The 27762-nt window shown below is 38.2% G+C and overlaps 1 protein-coding gene across 1 annotated transcript in view; it reads left to right on the top strand.

Annotated features, from left to right (window-relative positions):
* The window catches only part of LOC134793731 (uncharacterized), a 109668-nt gene that overhangs the window by 68267 nt on the left and 13639 nt on the right, over positions 1-27762 (top strand). The gene's annotated exons all lie outside the window — the stretch shown is intronic.

The following is a 27762-nucleotide window of genomic DNA, read 5'->3' on the forward strand; positions in this document are numbered from 1 at the left end:
TATTCGTTTACTTCTCTACAGCTAGTCAAATAAAAACTATGTAAAATCAGATTTGCATTGACTGATTTATTGGTCATCTTCATCTCCAAAGAGATTCCTATGATTTGAGAGGCACTTTTAAATCAATAACAAGAACAACACGAATTATCAATTCTGTTCGGTCAACATTTTTAAGAGTCTTGAATTAAAAAACCATGTAAAAACTAAACAAAACAAGGTTTTTTAGGCAATCAAACATAACAAATATTATTCTAACGTTTTCAACTAGTTTGTTATTAATCTCAATCAACCAATTACTGGCCACGACTGCACAAAAACTTGTAAACAGCTGTAGTAACAATGTTTATTGCAATGATGAGCAAATAATTGCTTGTCTGTTTGGCCTAGGTAAGGTTGACTGATAGAGAATGCCGTGCGGCATTAAGTCCGCTTTTTGTCACTGTATATTTCTTACTGTGCAATAAGTTTAAATAAATAAATACATATTTAAGGTGGGCTGGTGTCTTAATTTGTATCAATAATGACAATAAAATTGTGCATATCTGACTACCTGAACTAACGAGTTGCAAATTAAATAAAAGGTATTTGACCCACATGCAGAGTAGCCTTACCAATGAGCACAGAATTAATAGTACTACCGTACAGAAACGACACTTCCTACAAAACCGAACAGCGATTCAGGGACGAATCATGCTATCCCTTTCTAATGTATGGCACTATCCCTTTCGGCTATTTAGGGTTGTCAGAAGTCAAGTCATTATCTTATCAGTGGTCGTGCATGCAAAGGGACGGCAAGTTGTGCCAATAATTGCTCGGAGCAATGCTGACCCGAACGGAGCCGAGAATGCCTACCCGAAAGGAGAAGTGTCACCCCACTGCCTCGAGGTGTCATTCGGATAACGACTGCAGCAGCATTACTGTTGCATCATTACTGCTGCAGCGTTAATTGACGCGGGTAATATCACTGTCAATCTCCTTCATGAAAATCATGAAGTAAATTACGGATCGAACGTTCTAATCCTCGTAACGAAGGCACCTCAATTTATAAAAAAAATACAGTGACGCGTCAACACTGTAGCAGTAACGTTTAAGTTCTAAAGATCCTGGTACAAAGAACTCCGCATACAAACTTCTATGTGGTACGAAAAACCGAACTTCATTTTAAATGTAGAGTAATAATGGGGCCGTCAGACTTCGCCTCCATCTAATAAATAAGAAAATTTTGAGAGTAGAAAATTATGGGTCTCCGACCGTCCTGGCCTGTATACTTTGTGCCTGGCTTCATAATGTCATAAATTACAAATCTTAGGTAGGTATACCTGAACAGATTACCGAGAACACTTTAATTGCGGTGAAATTACTTCAAAAGTGACGTTTTTGATTGAAGAAATGTCACTTTTGACACTAACAGATCCAGATCAAATTCACAACCTGTTATATAAAACAGAATACGCCTCCCAAGTAACAAAAGTAGCTGAATATTGTTTGAATAATAGAGCATGCCGTACTGTATGCTGAATAAGGTAGCTGTATATCGTCTGTATAAGCGCTAATACAGACGTTATACAGAAGGTTTGGGCGCAAAGTGGGCAGTGCCCACGCCGCTTAATACTGAATAACAGTAATGTAATAGCTGTATAAGTGTGTGCCCACACATTGAATCGCTGAATAACACTTGTATAGAGGCTGTCAAAAGCTTCTATACCGCTTTTAAACCAAAGTTATCCAGCTTTGTACACAATGCATCAGTTATTCACACGTTATGAAGCTTTTGGTTCCAAAGTGCATTTTTATGAAAATATATTCAGATATTTGTGTTAAATCAATGATTTGTCTTCCATTTTAATTTGTGAACTCGTGTCAAAGTGTAGTTTCTGAAGTGAATACTTACAAAATAAGGAGGACATCACCCATATATTTATTTGATGTTTACATAACTTCAATTTCATTGCGCATGCGACTTTACTGTTAATATATATACATTTTATTTAAAATTTGAAAGCGCCGCGTAAATAATGCACTGTTTAAAAAGTAAATATAGAAAATTTACTACTCCACTTTTAAATTTGTATTTTTTTTGCGGTGTTTAGATGTTTAAGTGATAGAAAATGTACTTTAACAAGTTATGCTACGATAAAACTAGTTTTATAAATGAATAAAAATGGGTTTTTCAGTTCATTTTCAATTCCTATATAATTGTAGAGGTTAGAATATGAGCAACCGTAATGGCGTCCGACTGTGCTGAATATAATAAGCTGCTGCCACAGCTATTATTGTGCTAAATTTCTGAACAATCATTCACATTATTCGCGTTACTAAGCTACATATTAGATAATAATGGTTTTAGAACAACAAGTTTTGAATAACATCAGTATAATAGTAATTGTTTTCTCAATCTTAAAGCCTATTAGGGTTCTATACACAAATAGTAAAAACCAAACATTATAGGTATGTAACACGGGTAATATTCAATCCTACTTCCTACTAATATTATAAACGCGATATAATATTTAAGTCATATGATAAAAATGGGGGTACGGCAGATTACACAGTTATTTTTTCTGTTAGCAGTTCCGACAAATATGTAGTAGGTAAAGGTTTACGCAAAGATGTACCACGTGAGTACGAAGATGTGTATAGTATGAGTATGGTATGGTTACGAGTATGGTATGAATATGAATATGGTATAGGTGCGAAGGTGCGGGTATATTAGTAGCGGGTATCACGGGTATGAGTACAAGTATAGTTTGGTATGAGCAGTATTGTATAGGTATGAGTACGAGTATAATGTGGGATGAGTATGAGTAGACCCACTTGAAACCTAGAAACAGTATGTTCAAAAACGACAGGAGAATCGATTTCGCTATATTTTAATGGGGGTGATTATTTTATTTTTCTCATACCCAGTCCAGTCTACAAGTTTTTAATGCAACAATATCAATAACTAGCATTGGACACCTTGTTTGCCAACTAGGAACAACCTTAAATGGCCATTGGTAAACTTTATCTCGTTGCAGTAAGGCATGCAAATGGTCAGTTAACAGTGTTTACGATGGTAGCTAGCAATTGTTTTACGTCATTAAAACGACAATGCATTTTGTGTAAAATAACCAATCGAAGAGAATTGTTAATAAAACTAAACCTCGATTTTTTAAATAATGATTGGTTTAAAGAATAAATACGCGAGATGCGTTCAAAATAAAATAAAAACACGCTCAAGCTCAAAGCAATCAGGCTCAAGCAACACTGTTGACCGTGTATAAAGCTACGGAACCCTCTCCACCGCGCACTTGTTGATACTAAGCAGTAGTTTGAATAGCGCTTCTCATTGCGTTCATTTTGCAGCAAGAAAGGATAGTATATGTGTACTAAAATCGCTATAACTTAAGTATATGTGTTGTTTTAGTATTTATTATTCAGACGTTTTGTCTATAAAAGCCATAATTAAGCCATATATGCAGCTACTGAATAACTAATAAGATGTGGATTTCATTACAGCTTCCAGTAATAGCGTCCACCTTTATTCAAAAACTAGCATTAAAACAGAAACTGCAACCGCTTTTATACAGTTGAAAGTCTTCACCGACGCTTCTTTTCAGCATTTAGTAGCCACTATCACATTTTTCTTAATATTGTCTGCTTAATATCTCACAACACAGAATATATACAGCTAATTGCTGCTAATGCTGCTATTATGCAGCTTTTAGTGACCCCAAATGCTTTAAGCTGAATAATGTCTGACTAACTATGTAAGAAATAAGTATTATTCAGCTTTAATATGCAAAACCGATACTATGCAAAATTTATTCAGCATTTATTGGTATTTAGGCCCCACTAGGCCCACATATTTTCTTATTCCGAATTTAGTAATTTCCACCGCTTATACACAAAATTTATGCAATCTTAATTTGAATAAGATGATAATTTTACTCTATTATCCTGCTTGTGTGTTACTTGGGCTGTCTGTCTTTAACAGTTCATCCATTAAAAGGCCGTTTTACGGTTATCCGTTACCAACGCATTAGTAATTTCAATTTCACACTGCGGTGGGTGATGCATGTTTCGTAAACGCATTTAAATGCCAATGCGCACGCATGTGCCGCCTACTTAGCGCTCATCTCTTATCCAATACGTATGTCGTTATTTGAGAAGACAAATCAAAAATCTTACAGCCATAATACATGCTACTTGGGAGCTTGTAGTTATTATGGTAGGTAGAGAATGCCTAGGGGCATTAACTCCACCTGTTGTGCTGTTTAATAAAGTTTAAATTAAATAAATAAATATTTTGATCCATAAATGGCTCAGGCTTTAGCAGTAGGTATGTTTGTTATTGTAAATGCAGGATTTTATAGGTTCACAGTCCAAAATAATCCTTAAAAAATAAATTATGTGCTAATATTTTTGCGTGACCGAGAATGATGCTTGTTTAACTATACAAATATTGCTCAATGCTGAGCATTGTGGCAGCTGTTTGAGGACCTTCGTGAAGTCAGATTTGTTTAAAATTCTCACAAAACCATGTTGCAACCTGTAACCTTTAGTGCATGTCAAATGGCGAGGCTCTTAGACAGGCATTAGTTCTTTACTTAAATATTGTAATACTTAATCCGCAGCCATAAAGTGAAAAGCCGCATATTGTCAGTGTGAGATGCTCAAGCACCTATCCGGCTTTTTCTTCCGTGCTAGGAGAGATCAAAGTGGCAGTTTTCTTCCCTGCTAGGGGGGATCAAAGTGGCACCTCGAAGGGCGAGCATTATTAATTTAACTAACAACAAAAACTTTATTAAGTTTTTTTTTCTCCTTTAATAGGACATTTATTTACATACAATATATATACAGTGGTACTACTGAACGAAATTAATAACTAGCTTAAATCTAAAATAGGCCCTTGAGGCATTGTACCTTTATTAAGTTGAGTGTTTTTGTGCGTAACTGATAGCTAGTATTTAAGAGCGCTCTTACAAGAAAAGTCGAAATAATGCAAAATTGATGATACTAGTCGACGAAATTCAGGACTTTGCGCTCATTATTAGAAACAATGAGTACTTGTTCCAGTAAAAGCGTCTTCTTATCTTTATAAATATCGTTGTAAATATTAGAAAAAGGACTTATTAAATTAGTAATGATTTTTTTTCTGATGGTCGTTTCCGAAAAACCCCGTGAAGCACTGAATGGCGAGCTCTTATTTGGAAATGTTGAGAATTTTACTCTGCTAAACCTGGCTATTTTGTATTACTAATACCCTGTACTTTAGGCATATCAAACTATATTTTTCCTACATACCTTTGAGAAAGAGAAAATCAAAGTAAAACGAACTCGATTTTCTCTCCGAAACAAGTGTCAATTCCTACGAAAATCTACTTAATATCGAAGTCATTTTCATACTCAAGCAATCTGCAACGTTTGCTTATACTGTTGGTATACATTAGTGTTTATGAAATTCTACTATAATTTTTTGGCAATTTTTTGAAAACTACTCTATATTACCGATGACGCGCGCTGCGCTAGCTCAGTGCCGCGGCAGAGCTTGTAGAGGCAGGACGTGTGTCGGTCGGCTCCGCACATTTTCAACGGCGACGACGAGGTTTTTTATCATTGTGTGCGGCGGGCGCCGTGTAAAACGCTATACTGTGTGCGTGTAAACCGCAACGAGAGACTTTGATCCTAGCACTGTTTTTATAGTATTATAATTTATAATGGTACAGTTTAATAAACTACCGGACAGGATTAAAAATATTTGAAACGACCTGACATTCTATATGTATTTATTTGACTCAAGATAGTACTCAGGGTCTGATGATGGAGCCGGAAGGTGGTCACCGGTACCAATCAACCATGCAACTAAACCACTTCGTGTTTAGGCTTGTTTTATTCATCTCAACAAGATCTTTGACACAAGATAGTACTCAGGGTCTGATGATGGAGCCGGAAGGTGGTCACCGGTACCAATCAACCATGCAACTAAACCACTTCGTGTTTGGGTTCGTTTGATTCGGCTCAACAAGATCTTTGACTTAAGATAGTACTCAGGGTCTGATGATGGAGCCGGAAGGTGGTCACCAGTACCAATCAACAATGCAACTAAACCACTTCGTGTTTAGGCTCGTTTTATTCGTCTCAACAAGATCTTTGACTTAAGATAGTACTCAGGGTCTGATGATGGAGCCGGAAGGTGGTCACCGGTACCAATCAACCATGCAACTAAACCACTTCGTGTTTGGGCTCGTTTGATTCGTCTCAACAAGATCTTTGGCACAAGATAATACTCAGGGTCTGATGATGGAGCCGGAAGGTGGTCACCGGTACCAATCAACCATGCAACTAAACCACTTCGTGTTTAGGCTCGTTTGATTCGTCTCAACAAGATCTTTGACACAAGATAGTACTCAGGGTCTGATGATGGAGCCGGCAGGTGGTCACCGGTACCAATCAACCATGCCACTAAACCACTTCGTGTTTAGGCTCGTTTTATTCGTTTCTATAAGATCTTTGACACAAGATAGTACTCAGGGTCTGATGTTGGAGCCGGAAGGTGGTCACCGGTACCAATCAACCATGCAACTAAACCACTTCGTGTTTAGGCTCGTTTGATTCGTCTCAACAAGACCTTAGACACAAGATAGTACTCAGGATCTGATGATGGAGCTGGAAGGTGGCCACGGGTACCAGTCTACCATGTAACTGAACCACTTCGTGTTTGGGCTCGTTTGATTTGTCGCAACAAGATCTTTGACACAAGGTAGTACTGAGGGTCTGATGATGGATCCGGAAGATGGTGACCGGTACCAATCAACCATGCAACTAAACCACTTCGTGTTTGGCTTCGTTCGATTCGTCGCAACAAAATCTTTGACACAGGTTAGTACTCAGGGTCTGATGATGGAGCTGGACTGTGGCCACGGGTACCAGTCTACCATGTAACTGAACCACTTCGTGTTTGGGCTCGTTTGATTTGTCGCAACAAGATCTTTGACACAAGGTAGTACTGAGGGTCTGATGATGGATCCGGAAGGTGGTCACCGGTACCAATCAACCATGCAACTAAACCACTTCGTGTTTGGCTTCGTTCGATTCGTCGCAACAAGATCTTTGACACAAGTTAGTACTCAGGGTCTGATGATGGAGCTGGACTGTGGCCACGGGTACCAGTCTACCATGTAACTGAACCACTTCGTGTTTGGGCTCGTTTGATTCCTCGCAATAAGATGTTTGAGACAAGATACTACTCAGGGTCTGATGATGGAGCTGATGATGATTGACAGGTACCCGTCGCCACCTTCGCGCTCCATCATCAGACCCTGAGTACTATCTTGTGTCAAAGATCTTGTTGAGATGAATAAAACGTGCCTAAACACGAAATGGTTTAGTTGCATGGTTGATTGGTACCGGTGACCACCTTCCGGCTCCAACATCAGACCCTGAGTACTATCTTGTGTCAAAGATCTTGTTGAAACGAATAAAACGAGCCTAAACACGAAGTGGTTTAGTTGCATGGTTGATTGGTACCGGTTACCACCTTCCAGCTCCATCATCAGACTCTGAGTATCACCTAGTGTCAAAGATCTTGTTGAGACGAATCAAACGATCCTAAACACGATGTGGTTTAGTTGCATGGTTGATTGGTAATGGTACCTTCCAGCTCCATCATCAGACCCTGAGTACTGTCTTGTCTCAAAGATCTTGTTGAGACGAATCAAACGAGCCCAAACACGAAGTTGTTTAGTTACATGATAGACTGGTACCCGTGGCCACCTTCCAGCTCCATCATCAGACCCTGTGTATCTTCAGTGTCAAAGATCTTGTTGAGACGAATCAAACGAGCCTAATCATGTTACTACATGGTTGATTGGTATCCGTGACCACCTTAATCATCATCAGATCCTCAGTACCAGTTCGTTTTTAAACCCTCGTTGATACAAACTTTACAACCTATAGGTACCAAATGCAATGACGAAACATGTAAATAAGCGAGTAGGTACCTATAATTTCTTTCGAGTAATATACCTTCATAAGTACGAGTATGGGGCTATTCATAAATTACGTCGTTTCAAATGGGAGGAGTGGGGGGGGGGGGGTCTGGACATCGGATGATGGTAACATGACGTAGGAGGAAACAGATTCATCCGAAGCTTGATTTTTGGATGATTTGAGGGGTAGGGGGGGTCAAAAATCGTCAAAAATAGATGACGTAATTTATGAACAGCCCCTATGTACATTTGCACTGCATTTAGTATTTTCGTACTTACCAAATAACAGTTTTAGAACTTTAAAAGTTAAGTACAGTTATTTTTGTTATGGTTGATTTCAATATGCTTCGCGAAGGATCAAGAATGTTTAATCCATCATTGTAGTGCGAGTGTGGTAGAAGGGATCGGCGTACTGAGCTCGCACGGCCTGCCGCAGCGCGTAAAATACCTAAACTCGCTCAACGCCGAAATGTAATAGCGCTCTTAATTTAAACTATTAGCAATCACATAATACGACTTTCCCTGAGAAACAAGTAAGAACTTGGAAGGAAGCGCAATTAAAAGTTCAAGTAGAGATTTAAGAAATTATTATTAATTTGTCAAGTAGACCGCTAACATTCGCTAAATTTTAGTCTAATTTTGTTATGAAAGTCTATAAGGCGGTTATCACACTGACGACGTATCTGGGAATGGGTGCGATAAATCTATATTTGTGTAAGTATAGATATTATTATAGTAGTTTTGTGTATATTCTCATACAGACTCTCTATGATCCTGCACCAAACAAACTGTTTCTGTTTAGCGCAATGGTTGACTGGTAGATAATGCCTTAAAACGTTAAGTCCGCTATTTGTAATCTTTTTTGTAAATTTGTGCAATAAAGTTTAAATAAATAAATAACGGTCTAGCAACCTATTTACCTTATCATCATCTCAGCCATAAGACGTCCACTGCTGAACATAGGCCTCCCTTAGGCAACCTACCTACTTTACCAATACATATACTTTACAGCGGCAGTTAAGCCTCAGGGGGCTTTGTTCGCTGTCATAATTCTTTGAATGTATGTAAATATTTTGTGTTAATAAATAAATGAAAAAAAAAATGGGTAACTTAATCTATGATCTTTAATTATGATCTTTAATGTACTCTTAATGGCTATTTATTATTTACCCTCGTCGTTAAAGTCATATTATAAAGTGGACATACTTTATCGACATGAACATCACATAAACTATGCATCTTAAGAAAATATCAATATTTGGGTAGAATTTTCCATTTTAGCTTATGTAGCTGATTATCCATAACTTTTACTTTAAGACATTCAAAATGCCGGTGATAAGAGTTTCCGCAGCCGAGAGCCCAGGAGAAAATACAGAAGGTAAACACGTAAACTTATTTTAGACATGACTCAAAATCACATACCAAGTTTTATGTGCGATTTTAATGATATTTCTTTGCCATATAATAATTATTTGGGAACTGTTAATTTAATTAAAACTATTTTGAAGGGTATTTTAATTGTTTCCATTTGTTTTTTTTTTAATATCTGACTACTCTTACGCAACAGCTTTAAAATGTGTATATTAAATATTTAAGAACTTATTACTTATTAAGATATTCCTTATCTCGAAAGAGAGTATAGAACATACATGCTTTAAGCTTTCAAAAATACTTAGGACATAAGTTCAGTCACAAAGATTTTGATTGATAAAATGTAATACAAAGCTTTTAATAAAATATAGCCATGATTTTAAATCTTGTTTTGTAAAATAGATTAAGGGGTTACTATATTAATAGTAACCCCCTTATTCATAAACGCGCTACATACCTAAAAATCGTTTGTCTTTATCTATCATTTTGACTTATGTATTTGTCAGAAAGGGATAAAACATAATTTTACTAAATCAGGCCCGTAAAGTTTTATGAAAAGGGGGTAAGTATTGACCAACCAATTTAGCTAGGAGCCTAAATGGCGCATCAATCGCGGAGCGTGATGGTACCAGCATATAGTTCTCGGACAAGCCTTTATCCCCTTCAAACTACTTTTCAGTAACACGCTTAGCTTTGACTCCCATACAACAAGTAAGTATGGTATAACCTGTACAGTTGCAATAAGGTCAGTCTAATTCACACGAAATAAATATCAAAATGAAGATAAAAGACCCCACTTTGCGTTATGCAAGATTCAAGTTGTCGCGCACTGCGCGATTCGCCATGTAAAAGTCGGTATGTATCAACATTAGTACTGTCAATCTATATTTTGTTGTGTGGTAACACCATTCGTTTTGACTAACTTTTGCTTGTTGGTATGATGTAAAAGATGGCGGGAAAGTAGTGTCACGAACACGAGGCAAAAGTTGTGAGCAGAGATCGTGGTAGTAAGAAAGTTAGGAGCCATGAGCTTCTAGGAGGCCCAAGGCCCCATCAAAAACACATCAGGTGAGTGTTTGCTTTGCCATATTGTTATGTCGACCTAAACATGCATCATAGGATGGAAAGATGAGGAGACGGTTATAGCATATCGTTCTTTCCGTTAGTAGTAGTCCAATCTTGCAGTGCACAGCACACTTGGTAGTCAAGGAAATTGGACATGCATTTGAGGTGTGTCCGGAAACACACGGGCACGGTCGACTAAGTTGGAGCAACCGTGGCGAGACTATGGGGAAGGTGGAGGTCTCCGGGGGGGCATAGCCCCCCCGTCCGGCTAAGTGACTAAAGTGCAAATCTGATAAGAGTCACCAGGGATCTGCCCCTGTCTAGACCGGAGCAAGTCGACCGATGCCCAACTTGAGGTGCATAGCCATTTAGCAGCATGAGAATTCCTCATGCAGTGAATGTGGATTAGCTACCACACAGAGCTAAAGGACATGGAAGGGCACCAGGTAAAACTGATTCATGTATGTGAGTGGCATAGCCACATGAGAGAGGCAAGACCTCATTTTATCAGTATTCACACAATTGAGTAGAGTGGAATAAAGTTGGTCGACTCATCTTTCCATTCTAATGATATAAATGTGTAAATTATATATATTCATGCCGTCCATATGTATATGTGAACCCAGCAATTAGTATTTCATACATATATTGTAGAGGAGGGACGACATTTTGGTGGAGCGTGCTTGGATATGAAATAAATGAGCCAGTTAAGCAAGCAAAATTGAACCGCTGGATATTGACATCCTGGTTCTTTATTGAAGCAGATATTGTGATTACTTATTTTATTCATCATGATTCTTTGTTGCAACTATGTTATATATTAGTGTATAATAATAAAGAAATTAGTCTGAGTACCATTTATTTTAGTATTAAGGAAAATATGTGAGTTTGTGTTTTTGATATTGTACTATTTTAGATCATAAAAGGATTATACTGAGTGATTGTCAATCTCTAAATGGGGAGAACTGAAAGGCACACAGTTCAATAGTAAAAGGATAATTTCTTGAAAGTTTGGAAAAAATTCCAACTGCAAATAATTAAAAAAGATAGAACAGGTGTATGTAAGGCTTAAGGTAGGTTTAATTTTAGTAGAACATCGTGCAAAGTGCACTTAAATGAAATTATTTTAACAAAATTCACCATTCATTCGTTTCATCCGAATGTCTATGGTTCTAGTGCGTTCCCAAGTAATCGATTTTAATCGATTCGATTGAAGTGAGCGATACTTGAAACTAATATAATGTTTTAGGTAATATTCACTGTAATATTAATACAAAGGTTAGTATTTACAAGTTTTTAATCTGGGTTTAGTTTGCAAAAATATGTAAACGATAAATATTTGGTTTTACAAATTGAATGAATAGTCAAAATCGGTATTATGTCATCTCGGCGTGACAACACTACTATGGAACTACCTCGATTTGCCGCTTTTTCGGTTGTCAAGTGTCAAAGTGAAAAAATTTGTTATCTGGTAGTATTTTTAAGAGAAACTTTTAATCAGAGTTATCCATTAGTGTTTTGCGAGTCGATTTCGGGGTGATAGTGATAATATTAGACCTATTCACGATGGAAGACATATTAGCTAATATGGTCGAAATGCGAAAGAACAAACTGAAAATTTACATTGAAAACATACAGTCGAACGATGCCGGCAATCTCATAATCGAAAGCGCATCAAATACAATAGGTCATTTAAAAAACCTGATTAACAAATTGCAGAATGAAATTCGTCATTACACGACTACTTCGTCAAACCCTGTTTTTACCATTGTTGAAAATGCAATGGATCTGCAACTGCAGGCCGAGGATTTAATCGTGAATATAGAGACATCCATGACAGTTGTAGCTGATTCGCATGATACAACAACAACAACGGAACGACAAATGAATATCAAACTTCCAAAACTGCAACTACCTAAGTTTGACGGGGATCAGCTACGGTGGTCGGAATTTTGGGACCGGTTTGTGTCCAATATAGACAACCAGCCCATGGCCGAGGCTGATAAACTTAATTATTTGTTAAGTAGTCTGGAGGGCAAGGCAATGGAAGCTGTAGCAGGCATCAGTATAACTAATCACAATTATGCCATTGCCGTGGAGGCTCTCAAGTCAAGGTATGGGTCGAATGATGCTTTGATAGATGTGCACTACACTGCGCTTACCAACTTGGGTCGAGCAGAATATTCGGCTTCCAGTTGTAGGCATACTCTGGACGAGATCGAGCGCCATTTGCGAGTTTTGGAGAAGCTAGGTGAAAACACAGCGGGCAACCACCTACGGGCTACCATACTTGCAAAGTTTCCGGAGCAAGTGTTACACCAATACCACCTTATGCCACAGCAATCGAAGAGTAATTCAACCTCCACAGTAAGACAGACTTTACTAGACATTGTGATCGCCATGGAAAAGGCCCAGACACAACCAATACCGAAAGGGTTGGAAACAAAACCGGATGTTATAACTACGGAAGTCCTTCAAACTAAATCTGATTCAGTACAAAATGTATCAAAATATAGACCACGACGGAGCTTAAAACGAAAGGCGGAAAATTATGTTAAAAATAACATACCTCAAAAGAAGAGCCGGATGCCTTGCGTTTTTTGTAAGCTGCAAAATCATAATAGTGTGGACTGCAGGAAGTACAGTGACATTGAATCTAGGAAAAAGCAGCTATCTGGCAGATGTCACAAGTGTTTGAAACGGAACCATAATACAGACCAGTGCTATAGAAAAATAAAATGCTACCGATGTGGTGATGGACACCTCCAGCTTCTGTGTCCAAAGCCAAAGGGTGAGGAAGATTTACCTGTCAGTTGGCCTGCAATGGTAAAGTGTTATATAGCAAATATAAATAAATACAATTTTTTACAGACAGCAGTGGCACAAATCAGCAACCCCAACAACAACAAAATAAGCAAACATAGGTGCAGACTTGTATTAGACTGTGGCTCACAGAGGAGTTACATAACTGCACGGGCTGCTGCCAAACTACAGCTATTACCAGATAATGAAGACCGACTCTTAGTGTTCACGTTTGGAGAAACTATTCCAAAGGAAATGCCGAGCCCTTCAGTGGACATTGTGTTAGAAACCAAACGTGGCACCAAAAAACAAGTAAGAGTAAATATTGTTCCACATATTACTGAGAAGTTGCCAATAGCTAAATTTGATCACTCAGTGGTGGATCTAGCGGCCGATGATGACTCTATTGGTGAAAATGTAAACCTCTTAATAGGGAACAATTATTATGAAGGTTTCAGACGTCAAGAGAAGATACAACTTAATGAAAATCTGTACTTGATCAATACTGACTTTGGTTGGCTGTACTCTGGAGATGAAAATCGTAAACGCACTGCCGTCCCAGAAAATATTTTAACTGTGACTACTTACTGCCACTGTCATAATTCAAGCTGCCCTTATTTTACCGAACCGGACTTACCACTCAGGAACATTGACATTAAATTTCTATGGTCTCTTGAGTGTATTGGCATAAATGACTCTCCAAAAGCCACTAGACAAGATGAAGCTGTAAAACATTTCAATGATACCATACAATACAACAATGGACGTTATGAAGTAACGTGGCCATGGATTGAATATCCACCTCAGCTTCCTGTAAATTTCGGCATGGCGTTAGGAAGACTGAAGAGCTTGGTCAATAGATTGGATTCAGCAACGCTGCAAGAATATGATGATATTCTGAAGGAGCAACTAAACGGAAATGTCATTGAAGTAGTCGAACCACATAGGAATGACACAGAACACCCTGTGCACTATCTTGCCCACCACATTGTAAAAAATGAAGGAAAACGTGGGAGGATTGTTTACGATGCTTCAATGAGAAGTATGGACAAGAAAAGCCTGAACGAATGCCTGTATAGTGGGCCCTCCATGCTTGAGGATCTCACAGCCCTTCTTCTGAAGTTTAGGACGAAGAAAATAGCAATCGTCGCCGATGTAGAAAAGGCATTCTTGCAGGTAGGACTTCAAGAGAAGGACCGTGATGTGACAAGATTTCTGTGGGCTAAAGACATTACAAAGGACCTAACGGACGACAACCTGCTATATCTTCGGTTTTGTCGAGTCCCATTCGGCATAATTTCAAGTCCATTTCTCCTGACAGCGACCATTAGATATCACATGTCACAGACAGATGGAAGCTTACTGAAGGATATAGCTAACAACTGCTATGTAGACAATCTAGTAACTGGAGCGAACTCTGTGAAAGAAGCGCAAGAAATTTATGAAAAGTCGAGAAGATCCTTTGGGCAAATATCTATGAACATCAGAGATTGGTTATCGAATAATAAGGAATTTCTTGATCTTGTACCTTCAGAACAGCAAGCAAAACATGAAGATACAGTAAAAATTCTTGGATTGTCGTGGAATGTGAAAAAGGACACCTTGCAACTGAAAATTACTGATGAACACTTTGACAAAGATGCACCAGTCAACACTAAGAGGAAGGTACTTCGTACTTTAGCCCGAATTTATGACCCATGTGGTTTCATTTGTCCACTAACCTTACCATTGAAGGTGTTGTTTCGGAGCATCTGCGAACAAAAACATAAATGGGACACCAACCTACCGGATGACTTGGTGCGGTCCATGCAGGAAATATTGATGGTAATAAAAACAGCAGTAAATCTGGAATTGCCAAGATGTGTAACAAATGTCAATCCAGAATTAGCGACAACATACCAGTTACATGGATTTTCTGATGCCTCAAAGGTTGGATATGCTGCTGTTATTTATCTAACAACAAGAAGTGACCAAGGCACATCAATCTCATTCTTAATGGGAAAGTCTAGGATAGCCAAAGGTGAAGACAAAAGTGAACTCCATATCCCGAAATTAGAGCTACTGGGTTTACTCATAGCAAGTAGACTCTTGAAATATGTAAGGGAGAACCTATCTCTTCCAATAAGTAAGGAAATGTTGTGGACCGATAGTTTGGTCGTACATGGATGGATGCGGTCAGACAAATTGTTACCGCCCTTTGTCTCAAACAGGGTAGAAGAGATCAGAAAAAACCAAATGGGAGCAGAGTTGTACTATATTAACACCAAAATGAACCCAGCTGATGTTGCCACAAGGCCCAGATGGAGTCAATCCAAGGAACTTTGGTTCAATGACAGATGGATGGAACTGACAGATGGAGTCAATCCAAGGAACTTTGGTTCAATGGTCCCACATTCTTAAAAGAGGATGAGACAATGTGGCCCACAGATAGACACTATATGAACCATATGACGGTCCTTTCTGTTGGGGAGGGCCTGGACCAGAGTGGACACAGTAGCATACCGGAAACTAATGATGGTCCAGGAAATGAACCAAGAACTGTTGAAGCAGATGATAACCAACAGATGGAAATTGAAGACCAGATCGACCAGTTGACAAATAATAATTTAAGTAATGACATACCAGAGATTTACTCAGTACAGGACACACCACCTTCATTGAACTCTGCAGATAACACTATAGCAGAAATAAAGAAACTGCAAAAACTTCATTTCGCCAACGAGATTGCAGGAAAGGTAACACATCTGACTAGAAATCTTGGACTGTTTCTAGATGTGGATGGTGTACTGAGATGCCAGGGACGAATGGTCAACACCACGTGGAATTATGATATGAAACATCCTATATTGCTTCCCAGAGACTGTGAATTTACAAAAAAGATAATCAAGGAAACTCACGAAAACAATTATCATGTTGGCACTACACATACCCTTAGTCTCATTAGAGAGAAGTACTGGATACCACAAGGTAAACGTCAGGTGGAACGAGTGATCTCGAGATGTCAGCGGTGTGTCAAACACGGCGGTGGTCCTTATCGCTTGCCAACTGCGCCTGATCTACCTACTGAAAGAGTGAACTATAGCACACCATTCACGTACTGTGGCGTAGATTATTTTGGACCACTTTATGTGAACACAGAAACTGGCAAACAAAAGAGATGGGTTGCCCTATTCACTTGTTTAGCTGTTCGAGCCATTCACCTTGAGATTGTTAACAACTTGACAGCAGAAGAATGTCTCTTGGCACTTAGAAGATTTGCTGCTACTAGAAACACACCACAAAGACTGTATTCAGACAATGCCACATGTTTCAAACTAACATCGGAAGTCGTTAGTAAGCCATATTGCATTGAAAGAGGAATTGAATGGAGGTTTATACCTCAGCTGGCTCCGTGGCATGGTGGATTCTATGAACGACTAATAGGTGTAGTGAAGCATTCTCTAAAGCGCACTCTCGAAAAGCACCTTCTTGGAGACAGCAAGCTGTTAACCGTGCTGAAAGAGGTAGAAGCTGTGGTCAACTCAAGACCGCTTACTAAAATTGGAACCGAAGTGATCCACATATTAAGACCAGCCGATTTCCTAAGTCTTGGGAAGTGTTTAACTTTGACCCCGGCAACGAACAGTGTATGTACGGTGGACAGTTCCAAACTTCAAGTTAACCTAATAGAAAGCTGGAAAAAGGGTCTGATAATCCTGGAAGAATTTAAGAAGATATTCTTAGCACAGTACCTGACGAGTCTGAGGGAAAGATACCAAAACTCTCCTAAACAACCTAGAATTGTGTCTGATTGCGATCCTAAACTGGGGGACATCGTTCAAATAAAATCAGATATTAAAAACCGAGAGTTATGGAAAGTCGGGAAGGTAGCGGAGCTTATAAAGAGTGCAGATGGCAAACATAGGGTCGCTAAGGTTAAGGTTGGAGACTCCATGATGACTCGATCTGTAGGTCATCTCTACCCGCTGGAGACTGAAGCAACTGACTCTCCACAACCTGGAGCGACAGAGGAGGAACAAACTGCACCACCTCTGGACACGCCGATTGAATATTTGGACCTGGATGCTGCCCCAAGTGGAAGTGAGAGCATACAGCCACCACAAACCAATCCAGTACCTGAGAATCGTGACGAGGTAGTTGCTTCTGAGGAAGTTACTTCCAACCCTGACAGTATGCTACCGGAAACTAGAACTAAGAGAGACGCTGCTATTCGAGCCAGAGAGAAAATCCTGGAGTGGACGCGTCACCTGCTCACACTACTGCAATAAGACTCCCTTTGTTTGGGGGAGTGTCGCGCACTGCGCGATTCGCCATGTAAAAGTCGGTATGTATCAACATTAGTACTGTCAATCTATATTTTGTTGTGTGGTAACACCATTCGTTTTGACTAACTTTTGCTTGTTGGTATGATGTAAAAGATGGCGGGAAAGTAGTGTCACGAACACGAGGCAAAAGTTGTGAGCAGAGATCGTGGTAGTAAGAAAGTTAGGAGCCATGAGCTTCTAGGAGGCCCAAGGCCCCATCAAAAACACATCAGGTGAGTGTTTGCTTTGCCATATTGTTATGTCGACCTAAACATGCATCATAGGATGGAAAGATGAGGAGACGGTTATAGCATATCGTTCTTTCCGTTAGTAGTAGTCCAATCTTGCAGTGCACAGCACACTTGGTAGTCAAGGAAATTGGACATGCATTTGAGGTGTGTCCGGAAACACACGGGCACGGTCGACTAAGTTGGAGCAACCGTGGCGAGACTATGGGGAAGGTGGAGGTCTCCGGGGGGGCATAGCCCCCCCGTCCGGCTAAGTGACTAATGTGCAAATCTGATAAGAGTCACCAGGGATCTGCCCCTGTCTAGACCGGAGCAAGTCGACCGATGCCCAACTTGAGGTGCATAGCCATTTAGCAGCATGAGAATTCCTCATGCAGTGAATGTGGATTAGCTACCACACAGAGCTAAAGGACATGGAAGGGCACCAGGTAAAACTGATTCATGTATGTGAGTGGCATAGCCACATGAGAGAGGCAAGACCTCATTTTATCAGTATTCACACAATTGAGTAGAGTGGAATAAAGTTGGTCGACTCATCTTTCCATTCTAATGATATAAATGTGTAAATTATATATATTCATGCCGTCCATATGTATATGTGAACCCAGCAATTAGTATTTCATACATATATTGTAGAGGAGGGACGACACAAGTATTATCAAAATTAATAAATAGTGATAAAAATCACCAAGTAGCGTATTTTTTGACGTGTTACTGTATGCCATTTTCCGAATATTACCTAGAATTACGGCTGCAGATTACGTTAAATTATAATTGTAAATTATTCGCCATTAAATAAGCTTTTAAACGATATGCATAAATACTTAATAATAATAAGGAATCTGTACCAAAGATAAAGTAAGTATATTAGATCTGTACCCATAACTTTTTTTATCAATAAAAATCTTTGTGACAGAATTTATGACCAGTGTTGGAACAAACTTAATTCCTGTTCAGTAACATTATATATTTATGTACAGTCACCACACTGGATTGTTATGCCATTTAGGGTTCTTGCTAAATTCGAAATTCTATAGCGTAAGTATGGAACAACCAATTTAGCTAAGACCCTAAATGGCGCAACAATCGCGGAGCGTGATGGTACCTATTGTGCATCCTAAAATTACAGAATACGTAATACCAGGCATGTTTGGGATAGTGCTACGTTTATTACAACTGACATTTTTGGCACCGGTGCGTCTGCGCCGAGCTTATGGTCGCTGGGCCGTGGTTAAAATTTATCCTGGACTAGTCAAGTTCCAACGGCTATTTCTCTTTTTATGTAGTAAGTGTACTTTGTGAAGTAAGTGTTTTTGTGACAGTGCATACCACATTATAGGTATAAAGGGTCTCGAGAGACAGACGGACGGACAGACGGACAAACGGACTGACAACAAAGTAATCCTATAAGGGTTCCGTTATTTTCTTCTGAAACTATACTAATGTTTAAAGCCGTCAAAAATAGATTGATTACATTTTGATGAAAAACTTTAAACTTTTACAGATATCGTACTGATACCAACTTTAATTCATCGATATATTGGGATGAACAATCAGGCAATCATTAGTACTGGTATAAGTATTTGCTGTATCGTAATTATCCCTATGTGGGCCTATGGTCTCGCAATGTTTTATTCAACAGGAAAACTTATGCGACTTATTACGCTGTTCCGACAAATACATAAGGTAATGTTATTTATTTTAGATATAAGTTTTTCAGGGGTATATAAATACGTACATATGTAGTCCATAATCACCACCCCACAACCATCGTATTTTCTACTCATACTGCTTCTGGTCATACTAATTCAGTCTACCTCAGTACTTTACAGGGTAATTAGCCAGTAACTGGCCAGTTTTAGTGGTGGTGGTGGTGAAGGTGGCCAGTTATTGAAAGCTGGCCAGTTATTGAAACTTTATACTAAAATGAATTCTGTTTATAGGTGAATAAAATTCATTTTTAGGGTTCCGTACCCAAAGGGTAAAACGGGACCCTATTACTAAGACTTCGCTGTCCGTCCGTCCGTCCGTCTGTCACCAGGCTGTATCTCACGAACCGTGATAGCTAGACAGTTGAAATTTTCACAGATGATGTATTTCTGTTGCCGCTATAACAACAAATACTAAAAACAGAATAAAATAAAGATTTAAATGGGGCTCCCATACAACAAACGTGATTTTTGACCAAAGTTAAGCAACGTCGGGAGTGGTCAGTACTTGGATGGGTGACCGTTTTTTTTTTTTGCTTTTTTTTTTGTTTTTTTTTTTATATGGTACGGAACCCTTCGTGCGCGAGTCCGACTCGCACTTGCCCGATTTTTTTATTAGTTTAGAGCGGCCAGTTACTAAAACTGGCCAGTTACTAGCGAATTACCCTAGTACTGAGTCTGACTAAAATAGGTACTTAGAGCAGTTAGTAACTGGACACGCCTTGCCTGTCATTTTCTGTACAAAACAGTCTGCCGATTTTTGCGGGGGAGGGGTAGGTCGAATGTATGGCTATTTTGTACATAGCGTACAAATAGCCATGTCAGATAAAGGTCAGTCCATACAAAAGTTTGCATAATTGTGCAAGGTTTTCGGCAGAGGGGTAAGCTCTTAAAGACGACTCCAGTTATTAAATGCTCTCAGCTTAAATAGCATGATATGTTCGTACGTGAAAATACAATGGTAAACGATTATGCACTACATTTGTACAGTCACCTGCAATAAGTAACATGTTACACAATGAAGGCCGCAAAAATATCTGACACGATCTTATTTGTAGACCCATAAGAGCGTGTCACATATTTTTGCGGCCTTCGAAGAGTAACATATTATTGCAGGTGACTGTACCAGTACCTACTAGTAATTAATTTAATATACGTTATATCGATATCGATAGCATGCAATTACTAAATCATAAAAAGAAATGTGACTATTCTATTGTACATACGTAATGTGATATTCTATTGTATGGGAGCGTCGTTTTGGCGGCGGGTTCGTATGACTCTTAACTCGATTTTTTTGTTTTTCTTTCCAGATGAATAAAAGCTTCAAATGCACTAATGTGACAAAAAGTAGACGACTAGAGCCGTGGCTACTATGTCTATACATTGCATGGCATTTCACCGAAGCTATGATTTTAATAATTACCAATAATTCGGTGAAGGATGAATTACACCGTAAGCCAAAAAACCTAAAATTAAAAAAAATAGTCTGAAATAATACTAAGGGCCGGTATAGTACAAACGGATTGCAACCCACATAACCACATACGCGCGAATAGAATTTCAACCAATTTTTTTTTTTTGTGTTTATTAAACTTGATATTTTGTCTATAGTATTAGCGGACATGGCCTCAAAATTTAAACCCGCTTAAGAATCGGGCCTTATTTCGTGCATTATATACAATACTACCCATTTTTGTGTAGTCATTATTTATACTATAGAAGCATTGTTTGAGTAGCCAATTATTTAAACAGTATTTTTTTAAAGGGCAACGGTGGCAATATTTTAAGGTCTGGATAATAAGATACAGATCTTAATAAGGATATCAATGTAAGTGAATGTTACCATGACTACCAAACAAACAAATGTGATAGAATTTGCCAGCTGGCATTGTAACATTCAGACAGTTACCTATGTACCTAATCTGAAATATGAATAAATTAGTAATATTTTAAACAGGAAAGTAAACCGAATTTTGGCCTTTTGCTGGACACAATCACAATAGTAATTTGTTTTACAAGAGGGCAAAGTTTATCGCCACCGGTTGATGCATTTGCAGCACCAATGGTAGAAAATGCAAGCTCATCATCAACTGCATAATCGACGTTTGATATGACTATTGAATCCGAGCTTTTTGATCATGAATCATGATAAAACAAAATTTTAGAAGGTCGCAGAATAGTGGATTTAAAATATTTATTTTCTGTGATCTCAAATATCAGGCACGATCATACAAATTGTACATTTGCTGATCTTGCCTTTGTCATTGAAAGACGTAAGGGTTTACACAGAGAATATATATTTAAGTGTAATATGTGCAAAAAAAAGGAAACGATACACTCTGAAGACCCAAAAAGAAAATGTTAGTAAATACTGCTCCTCCCCATGGTTACTTGGTTCCTTATTCAACCTACCTGAAATTAAACGAGTAGGTTAGTAAATTATATCATTTTACATTATAAAGTTAAATGTTTAGGTATCTCAATCACTTACTCACTGGTGGACATGGACGCAAAATTTTTGCCCATCTACTTATACTATCTTATAAAAAATGAAATTTTGAAAGTTAGCACGCTTAAAGTTCGTTTTTTTTTGCATTAAGGTAACAGATTTTGACATGTCTTATTAAAAATCGGGCAAGTGCGAGTCGGACTCGCGCACGAAGGGTTCCGTACCATACAAAAAAAAAACAAAAAAAAAAAGCAAAAAAAAAAACGGTCACCCATCCAAGTACTGACCACTCCCGACGTTGCTTAACTTTGGTCAAAAATCACGTTTGTTGTATGGGAGCCCCATTTAAATCTTTATTTTATTCTGTTTTTAGTATTTGTTGTTATAGTGGCAACAGAAATACATCATCTGTGAAAATTTCAACTGTCTAGCTATCACGGTTCGTGAGATACAGCCTGGTGACAGACGGACGGACGGACGGACGGACAGCGAAGTTTTAGTAATAGGGTCCCGTTTTACCCTTTGGGTACGGAACCCTAAAAATTACCATTGAAAAATAAGTCATAGCAAATATGTTAGAATTATATATCATATTAATCATATTAATGAGCAAGAGCACCCTAAACCGGCGAGCGTGTATGAGGAATGTTATGAATGTGAAGGAAGCGAAAGTGGTATGTCAGGATCGTAGCAAGTGGAAATCCGTGGTCTCTGCCTACCCCTCCGGGAAATAGGCGTGATTGTATGTATGTATGTATGTATGTATTAATCATATACTTTTTTATATTCTTTTGCTTTCATAAGTAATATAAACTAATTTTTGAAAGCGTTTTTCAATAATCATATATATAAAATTGAAAAACCAGAACGGGATAAAAAACGAGGGAAGAAGCGAGATGGCGCCTTACAAATTTCTAAAAAAGTTTTTGACACGTTTCTCGAATACGACGCACGTATGATAAGAAAAACCTGTTCAAATCAATTATCTACATATGGGAATAGAACTAGACCATAAAAACTATCGCTTCCGTTGCGTATTTAATTTACAATAAGGAAAATAAATTTTCATAACAATCTTCATCGGCCATTTCTCGGCAACTCTCGGTTGCTTTCGTTTGGCGGTGCTACAGATTAGACCAAATAATCCGTAAGTTAAAGTAAACTAAATTATGTTTGTCATGTTGGTATACAGGTATTTCTGTGCTTTTTTACACGAAGTAAAATAAAAAGTGCTGCCAACCTCAACCTTAATCTATAGAGCCCATACGAGTGATTTATGTCATATATGACTTATCATTCTTATCAATCAAAGTAATTACTATATTATTATTATCAATTTGTATTTTGTTGTTTTAAATTTATTTTTGAGTTATATTATTTAGATTGACTTTCACGGCTTCGGCAAACATTGCCATTCGTCCGGGGAACGGGCTAAGAATGGCAATGTGTTATGTAGGTAGATTAAAGTGCATGTTCAGATGTTATTGAGCGACCTGATAAAAATAAGCAAATGTACAGTCAGCAGTCGGCCAAATATCGTAATATAATTTTGCTGCCATAGAAATAAGGATGTGGTCCGATATAGTGGCGAAATATTGAGAGACAAAAGCGGGTAAATTCAGTGGTGGCTCAGACACTTAGAGAGAATGGGAGAGGATCGTGCCGTGAAGAGAGCGCAGGTACTTGGGACAACAAAATGGGAGACGCCCGAGTGAAATAAATACGTGTAGATCTTCTTCATCTTCTTCATCAGAAGAAGAAGAAGAAGAAGAAGACGTGTAGATGAAAAAATACAATCTTGCCTTTTATCAAATCACATCATTTTTTGACAAATTTGCGAATTGAGTTATCCAAATAACGGCTACAAATAAGAAATCCCTATCACAGTTTTAAACCATGGCAGGGTTGAATACATAATAATGTCGGTATTTAACTAAACATAAGACGAACTCTTTATTTCATTTACGCGAGCGGAGCTGCGGGCCCGTCTAGTTATTAATAAAAAGACACGTCATGATTGTTTACCTTCTTTCTAATGCTAAAAAATAACGAATTATAATAACCGGGCCTTATTTGGTACAGAACCTTAATTTGATAGGTACATCGGATATTCTGGGCCCCTGAGTTTGTTACGTAAAGGACAAAATGGTGACATGTGGTTAGAGCTGATACTGTTAAACTGGTGGTTCTGTGCGCTAAGTATAAAAAATAAGCTTCAGCGAACTCATTAAGCCTAGAAAAAACCCTACACCCTACTGCCACTTAAGTCAGTCTTGAGTCTTTGAATCAATTTCCGTAGTAGTACTACTACTACTAAGGTACTAGGAGGTAATAAGGCCTATAGTAGGTATAATAAGGCCTACCTGAAAAATAATGTTCTTACAACAGTGTAACCGTGTTAGTTATTTGAGTAACATATATGTAAAGTGATACAATTAAAAGCTAACAGCAAACCAGTACATAAATTATATCTTATGTACTTCTTATGAATTACACTCTTATAAAGGTTTCGGCTAATTACGCTTAATTACTTGAATAAAGGTAGATGAATTGCGTGCGGTCCAATAGGTAACCACAACTCACGCAGTCCAAAACAATAAGCTGATCAGCAAAGTCAAGTAAACAAAGCCAAGTCACAGTAGTAGAAAGATTATCGAGTTCCGTAAACGTAAGCCGGGTCAAAAAATTCAATCGCAACACAGTAAGTAATAAGTGAACGCCTCGTGGCAGTAACGCACGAAAAATAACATTGCAAATTGTCGGCAATGAGGCGCGCGCGGGTGCAAGCGTACGCATCTGTGTGCGTGCATTACACACACAACTCTCTCACGCCCCGTCAGAGCGACGGGTATATTCAGCTTGAAATCTCAAAATTGACTTTTAGCTCAGCTCCCGTTTCGTCTTAATAATCAGCTTTAAGGTACAAATTAGATTGAACTTTCGGCAATTGTGACTTGTCCTCAAATGAATCTTCAAAGCTGAATTGATTAATTTATAATATTTACTTAAATGTTATAATTCTTAATAAATGACATCGTAGTTAAATGGGTGAATTAAAAATAAAAAACAAGTCCATTCATAGATCGTGATCAGCAACGCAAGCTTCGTCAAGTGCTTACAAAAACAAATCAGCTCCACGTCCTCGTTTACCTGCTAACAAATGATATAATCCGCAACAAGCTTTGTCAATCTTAAACAGTAAATTTAACCAGGCCAAGTCCCTAACCCGGACCGTAGCCGGCCCAAAAGTCCCCATGACAATGGCAGCGTTGCCCCGTTGAATTGCCAAGGAGATCTGTTGGACCAGATACGATCCGGAGCGATGATCGCAAGCCCTTTCTCATAGTCGCCGACCCAATTCACACAATATAGGTAAACTCTTTAGCCTCCGCACCCCAAGATACCGCAGTCTCCTCCGCAACTGGTATGAAATCATCGCAACTGGTATGAAATCATACGTAGGTTCCAAGGCAGAGTACTTTATAAAATATGCTTCTGCTTGGCCGTATACACTCCGCAGCCGAACCAGCAGCATTGATGGTGTGACTCAGATGGGACAGGGCAATGTTGCTAAATGAATTTGATAACTGAATTAATTATAGTAGGTTGAGTAAGGAACACAAATGTATGGAACAGCATGCACTTTAGTCTCAGGCGATGCCGCTTGGCACGATTGTTCCTTAGGTCAAACAAAGTTGATCTGGCCCGCTAGCCGGGAGATCGTACCATGCAGACCCCCCAAAATGGGGGGGGGGGGAAAAGGTCGGCTCCCCAGGTCCAATCTATGCTATATTCCTTCCTAGTCCTAGCAACTAGGGCAAGTTATATATCATTTTCGTATAATTTAGGGACGGGGAATTCATTTTCGAAATAATTATTATACCTTTCCATACAAAGAAAATATTTTTGTACAAAAAATGAAAGTGTTATGTAATTTTTTGGGACAATTTTGGATGTTACAATCATAGTGTCGCGATTTGCACTAAATAAAAAATTGGACGATGTAGCCCATGTATTCTTTATTCTGAAAAATATCACTTTATAGTAGGCATTCATACATTTATTCGTAATAAAAAATAACTTATAGCGCGTGGCGGTAACGATTTCCATACAAATGGAACTATGCCCAAAGTCAAAGATTTAAAAAGTTTACTAAAGCACTGAATTTGGCATTTTAAAACTTTAAATATAATGTTCTAATGATTTTTCCATGCGTTTTTGCCCTTTTTTGGTACAAATTTGTTGTTTTTATTTTTATTCCATACAAACTATCTCCCTCCCATTTCCCCCCTTAAGGGTAGATATTTTTAATTTTGTTTTTATAACTAACTTATACCTTTTGTAATTAATCGATGTTCAAACTTTCAGGTTAAAATGTTCAGTAGTTTAGGATCTACATGTGTTTGAGCTAAAGACATTTTATTTCATAATATCCCATACATTATAATATCTAACAAAACTCTGCTTACTTCCAGACATCATAAAGATATGAAGCTGAAATTTTCAACATCAATTAAATGCGATAGGTTTAAGTTTAAAATAAAATAAAAATTTTATAAAATCATCCCTTAGGGGGGGGGGGGGGAATGGGGGGGAAGAGAAAATTTGTATGGAAGAAAAATAAAAACAACAAATTTGTACCAAACAAGGGCAAAAGGGTTTTATTACGAAAAAATGTATGAATGCCTACTATAAAGTGATATTTTTCAGAATAAAAATGCCAAATTCAGTGCTTTAGTAAACTTTTTAAATCTTTGACTTTGGGCATAGTTCCATTTGTATGGAAATCGTTACCGCCACGCGCTATAAGTTATTTTTTATTACGAATAAATGTATGAATGCCTACTATAAAGTGATATTTTTCAGAATAAAGAATACATGGGCTACATCGTCCAATTTTTTATTTAGTGCAAATCGCGACACTATGATTGTAACATCCAAAATTGTCCCAAAAAATTACATAACACTTTCATTTTTTGTACAAAAATATTTTCTTTGTATGGAAAGGTATAATAATTATTTCGAAAATGAATTCCCCGTCCCTAAATTATACGAAAATGATACATAACTTGCCCTAGTTGCTAAGACTAGGAAGGAATATAGCATATATTGGACCTGGGGAGCCAACCCTTTCACCCCCCCTTTTTGGGGGGTCTGCATGGTACGATCTCCCGGCTACCGGGCTAGATCAACTTTGTTTGATATAAGGAACAATCGTGCCAAGCGGCATCGCCTGAGACTAGAGTGCATGCTAAATGACCTTACTCAACCTACTAATTAGAATATATGTATTTGGATTTATTTGGTAAAACCGTGTATATTGGTGCGCTCTGGAAAAGGGTAAATAATCACTGGCGTATTTGTTCTTTCAGCGATATTAAGTGCTATGGGGTCTGTCATCTGGTATCAACATTTTGTTCTCGCTTTGCAACTTTTGCAATGGTGTTTAATTATTTATGAAATAAAGCTCACGCTCAGTAAGCTCAACGATGAACTTCAATCGTGGCTTGAATGTAAGTGTAATATAAAACTAACAACCATTTTAACACCGTCAATCAGCCGTATTCGAACAATGAGATACGTCAAATACTAGATATTGAAACGATATGGATCGGATATGTCAGTGTCAAACTAGTGTCAAAATTGACGTTTCTTCAAACAAAAGCGTCACTTTTGACACTTGTTTGATGAAAACAATCGGTGTAGCAGTTACCTACGAAGAAATTAACAAATTACGATTTTTTTACTTTGGAGCAACCTGTATGTGTTAGTAGCTCCTGAGGTGATAAATAGTATGAAACCTTCTTCGACCGTTTTGATTATCTTTTTTATTTATGACAT

The sequence above is a fragment of the Cydia splendana genome, chromosome 9, assembly GCF_910591565.1.
Source record: "Cydia splendana chromosome 9, ilCydSple1.2, whole genome shotgun sequence".
In the NCBI taxonomy this organism is placed as follows: domain Eukaryota; kingdom Metazoa; phylum Arthropoda; class Insecta; order Lepidoptera; family Tortricidae; genus Cydia; species Cydia splendana.